Raw genomic sequence first — 5945 nt, forward strand, 5'->3', positions numbered from 1 at the left:
AGTTGAACTAAAATCAAATCCTCTTATCCTTATGAGTGAGACTGACAACTGATCACCCCCAACAACCAATGCACTGCGTGATTCTGCTGAGAGATAGCTGGAAGTATAAACAACTATACAATTCGCGTGATCAAATCCATTAACTTTTATGTGCTCGGCGAAAAATAAAAAGAAATAAAAAGCAAAATTGAGTATATATGATACTGTCAGCATATATGGTCAACAACGACCAATAAGTGCTCATTGAACGCTTACTCTCCTATCTTGAAAGTGTGTCAACAAATAGGATGAGGGAACAACTGGTTGGGCCTATCATCATTCTCAAAACTAACAATATACCGAGGTAGAAGTCACCATATGAATGAGTATGGTAGTCAAAAGTACCAATTGTAGACAACGCTGCAAAGGAACAGGAATTGACATGTTCATACTAAATACATGGAAAGAAAATAGAAGAGGCAATAGAAAAGATCCAGGGCATTCAAACTCCAGGTACAAGTCACCAACACCACATATAACTCGGTTACACGGACAATGTTAACGATCGTAACACTGCAAGGAAACAGGTTCAAATTGAACTTTGCATGAACCATTAATGCTAAAAAAAAATATGGCAGAAAAATTCAGTAGAGAAGACATGTTTAATCTAGATCATGGCCTGTATTATTTTTCCAGAGCTTTTTTTCCAAATCATATCTTCCTTTTCCAAAATTCTAAATCACTGCAACCAATGAAAAGCATTGGAGGTCATAAACAACGTGAAACAACTATATAATCAAGTTATTTTTATAATATTTAGGGGATAGAAAGAAAAAAGAATAATATAACAAGGACATATCAATCTCGGAATCTTGAACGGTCTCGGTGCAATCCCATACCCTTCAATTGGTTCCTAAGGAAAAGAGAAACAAAAACTGATTTCCAAGCACGAGAGAATAACAAAGGAAACAACACAGTAGCGAATTTAAAATTAAAAAAAGCAAAATTAAACAAATGAACCAGGCAAGTGCAAAAGCATTTCACCAGGATGCACTCAACACCCATGATTGGACAACACTGCACGGGAAACCAACGACATTTAATTCAAATGCTGCAAGCACAGTAGGTTGGAATGAACAAAAAGGAAAGAAGAATTCGAAAATCTGTTTTAGGAAACTAGATTCCATTCACGGTATGCTTCGTGCTCAACAACCAGGCTACAATGCTGCACAGAATATAACAACATTTTAATTCACAATGCATGCTTTAATATTTAGTTAAATGATCAAGTAAATAAAATGTATAGAGAATCAGATTGCTTTGATGGAATTAGATATATGGTCCTCGGGTCTTGCAAAATATTCTTTCCAGTATCTCCAATCTACAATTCCCATTTCCCAATCTCCCAAATACACTGCAAACCAAGCAAAAACAAGCAAATCTAAATCTCTCCGGGAATAAGAACAGTACAGAATAGGAGAATTTTCAGAAAAAACAAGGATTCAGAGAGTTCTCAGTTTCTTCAGATCTGGGCAAAAGTAGAATTCATCCTCCAAACCCCAACACAAAAAAGCGAGCATTCATAATCCAGATAATGTCACCTTAACAATCAACAGAACAGCTGCATGAAAGAAAAGCCATGTTCAAACAACACAACTATCCCTGAACCAGATCATCAAATTAGAAAAGCTCAACCAAACTTCCAGGTCAAGAAAGATCTTAAATGAAGCCAACACACACATCATCCACATAATTCGCTACACCTGAAGAGAGAAAATCACAATTCCAATCCAGCAAACAAGAATAGCACCCTGTCCATATGTTCATCGCCTGGTTCTTTTCCCTGTGAAACTGTAACCATTCCCAAGATTATCGAATCCAAAAAGAAGCATCTTGATCAGCAGCTAAGTAAATCCAAAATCCACAAATCCAATAATAGTTCTATAAAAATTCACAGGAAAAACAAATCAAAGAACAATCCTCCCCCAAGCAATATGAAGAACATCAAAGAAATGAAATGCACAGGACAGGAACAAGACGCTAGACACAGAGAACACCAAGGCCAGTTAGAAGTCACCATTATACATGAAAGCCTGTTGCCAAAAGTATGATTGGAAGACAACACTGCAAATGAACAAACGAAATTCAATTGATATCTGCATACTTATGCATATGAACTAGCAAAAAAAATAAAAAACCAAGAGACAAGAGATCCAGTGCGTCCAAACTCCAGGTACAATGTTACTTGACCAAAACGATACACTGCAAGAGAACAAGTTCAAATTTAATTTTGCATGACCATTAACGCAAGATAGTTAAAAAAGGAAAGTTAATCAGATTATGAGCCTGTATTATTTTGAGCCTTCCTGCCATATATCTTCTATCCATTATTCCAGATTTCTGCAATCAATTTAAAGCAGTGCAGGCCATAAACAAGATAACTCCCTAATCAAACTATTATTTAATCCTAAAAAAAATTGATGCATATGTTAGAAGGGAATTATCAATTTCAGAATCTTGGACACATCGCCTAAGTGCAATCCCATATCCTTCAATTGGCTCCTAAAGCAAAAAAGAGAAACATAAACCGATTTCCAAGAAAGACAGAATTATAAAGGAAACAACAAAGAGAACCAAAGCTAATTATTTAAATTTTAAAAAAAAAAGAGCAAAACTTAAAACAAATGAACCAGGCAAGTGCAAGAAACATATCGACCAGGATCAGACAAAACTGCATAGGAACACATCCACGTTTAATTCACAATGCTAGCTCAGTAGGTTGGGAAAAAAATGCAGGGAAAGAAAGTTTAGAAAAACTGTTCTTGATCTCTATCCTCTGTATGTGTCGCACTCAAAACAACCACGCTTCAAGATGGACAACGCTGCATAGAATATAGATTCACATTTTAATTCAAATGCATGATTTATAATTTATTTATAATTGAATCTAAAAGAAAGGGTAAAAGTAGAGGATTTGTTCTGTTTTACGAAATTAGATATCTAGTCGTCCATATCGAAAATTGCCGAAAATTCTTTCCAATATCTCCAATCTACAAATCTCCAACCTCCCAAATACACTGCAAACCAAGCAAAACCGAAGCTAAATCCCCCTACAATAATAATGATAAGAACAGTCGAAGAATAGAAGTTTTAGGGGGAAAAAAGCAAGGATATGTTCTCGGTTTCTTCGGATCTAGGCAAAAGCAGAATTCATCCTCCAATCACCAACAGAAAGCAACCGTTCACAATCTAGATCGCCTGAATAATCAGGAAAACAGTCCCGTAAAAGAAAAGCCATGTTCGACAAGCAAAACCGTAGCTAAATCTCTACACATAAGAACAATAGTTGAAGAATAGGAGAAGTTTCAGAACAAGCTAGGATAAAGAGAGTTCTCAGTTTCTTTGGATCTAGGAAGAAGCAGAATTCATCCTTCAACCACCGACAAAAAGCAAGCATTCACAATCGAGATCTCGCCTGAACAATCAGGAAAACAGTTCCGTGAAAAAAAGAGGTCATGTTCAACACCACAGTATCATAACAGAACAGATCATCAAATTAAAAGAGCTCAACCAAACTTCCAGATCGGAAAAGATCTTCAATTCAGCTAACAGATCATCCAGAAGAATTTGACACACCTAAGTAGAGAAAATCATAATTCCAATCTAGCAAACAAGAATAACACCCGTTCATACGTTCATCACGTAGTTCTTCTCCCTGAGGCAAATCCACAATCCACAAATTCGAATACAGTCCTATAAAAGGAATCAGATAGTAATTCACAGCAAAAACATATTGAATGTTCTAGATCATGGATGAAATCTTGAAATCGGTAACCATAGAGAACAACACAAGACTATTAAAGCAAATATTCACAAATGTGAGGAAGAGGAAGAGTAGGATTAGCTAAAAGATAGACTCGACCGAAACCATTGCACCAGCGCTTTCAAAATACCTACAATGCAGTATTAAGAGAATTAAGAAAACGCAGGTGTTTATATACGAAGGGATGGGTGAGGATGGGCGGCTATGATTAAGTCGGTGGGTGAGAGAATGGACGGTTCTGATGCGATTAAGAACGTAGTCGCGTTGATTTCACGCGGTTTTCCTATTGAGGCGGTGGAAAGACGTTGAAGAGTTTGGTGTTAGCCTGTCAGGTAAGAGTCTTGAAGATTCGACCCAATCCGAAACTCGGTCTGGAATCAAGATATTTTATCCTGTTTTTTTTTTATCTTTTTTTTTTCTTTATCCTGTTTAAGTTTGTAATTTTTATTCAATATTATTTTTTGATTGATTTTAGATTACGTTTTAGGTCACCTGCTCTTAGGGATGTCAATAGGGTGGGGGCGGAAGATACCTTTCTGCTCCTATTTCCGGGCCCAGATTTATGTTTTGTGCCCGTCCTATTTTCTGTTATGGGAGAATATTGCTCTTCATTCTCATTTCTTACAGGACCTCATTTCTGCAGGGATCTCATTCTCCATCTATCTATCTGATAGTTCTAACTAATTATTAATTTCCATATGAATAAAGACGTAAGTATCCATTCTATACAAAAATAACAAGATTTTATACAAAAAATCTAAACGACAAGACGATGACTTCTTTCGAAATGACGAAGTGGGGAATGCAACGGCGAGCCAGAGAATAGAGAAGTGGACAAGGTGGGAGACGCGGCAACAGAGAGGAGAATGAACACGACGACAAAGTTACGGAAAGGAACGTCACAAATAGAGAGCACGACGCAGTGAGGATCATGGCACGGTGAGGTGTGACGATGCGATGAGAAGGGAGAGCGGCGAGAGGGTGGCTGTAGAGATGTTGGATGGAGTATGGACAGCGTTAGGGATTTCTGAATTGAAGAAGAGTTATGCAAATGAGAATTAGAAATTTTGGGTTTATCTGTGTGTGTTCGGGGATTAGCGGGGATGGGGTGGGGACCGCGCCTGCTTCGGGTGAATTTTGTCCCTCGTCCCCATCCCCACAAAAAAAAATTTCCCATAGTCGAATCCTCATTCGGGACAGTCCCCGCAGGGATCTCCGTGTTTCGGAAAGTTTTGTCATCCCTACTTGTTCTAAAGTTGTATTTGATAATAAAAATATATATTTTAAAGTTAAATAAATATATATATCTGTGCGATTCACAAAAAATATTATTTTTTATTTATATCTAAAATTTATTTAATAAAAAATATTTTTAGATATATTTAAACTTATATTTTTTTCATTTATGTAAATACTAAATAAAAATATAAAATAAAAAATTCATAAAATAATTAGATTAATTAAAAAATGTAATATACATAAATTAATGTCTCAATTTTTATTAAAAAATATACATATAAATTTTTTTAAAACATCTAAAACTTTAATTTATATCTGCAATATTGTTTATTGTACATTTATAGATTATAACTTTGATCTTGTATTAAATAAAATTTAAACATTATTTATATTAAAATTTTATTCAACAATAAAAAAATATGAAAAAATATAATTAATAATAAAAAATACTAGTAAAAATTGAAATGGTGATAATAATAGTAGTAACCCCCAAGCTCAATTTGTTGTATGTTGAAAAATGATAGATAGTTATGTTTGAAAATAGCTTGAGGTGAATAGTAAAGTAAAAGAAATTTGAGAATGGTTAGGAATAATGGTTAAATAATGAGATAAAGATTAGCTCCTATATTAACTTGATAATCTTGAAAATGAGATTTGGTGTTTCTTGCATTAGTATACTTTCAGATGAACTCATAGTTGATTGTTTGTTGGATTGACTCCGAGTTAGATGTGCCGATTTGCTTTGACCGGTTCCGACTTATAAATGTTGTTTTATATGGACTGATTTTCACTTATAGGTGTCGGTTTGTTTGGATTGATTCTGGTTTATAACTATCGATTTGTTTGAAATGATTCTGACTTATAGGTGTCGGTTTGTTTAGAGTGATTCAAACTTATAATTGTT

The 5945-nt window shown here is 35.0% G+C and overlaps 1 long non-coding RNA gene across 1 annotated transcript; it reads right to left on the reverse strand.

Moving 5' to 3' along the window:
* Positions 1-640: 640 nt before the first annotated feature.
* Positions 641-3756, reverse strand: LOC140175876 (uncharacterized). The gene is made up of 4 exons (XR_011866810.1): positions 3616-3756; positions 2968-3454; positions 1743-2861; positions 641-1600 (listed from the first exon to the last, which is right to left on the reverse strand). It is a non-coding gene; the product is annotated as an uncharacterized lncRNA (long non-coding RNA).
* Between the last annotated feature and the right edge of the window lie 2189 nt (positions 3757-5945).

This window comes from Arachis hypogaea, chromosome 10 (genome assembly GCF_003086295.3).
Source record: "Arachis hypogaea cultivar Tifrunner chromosome 10, arahy.Tifrunner.gnm2.J5K5, whole genome shotgun sequence".
Classification (NCBI taxonomy): domain Eukaryota; kingdom Viridiplantae; phylum Streptophyta; class Magnoliopsida; order Fabales; family Fabaceae; genus Arachis; species Arachis hypogaea.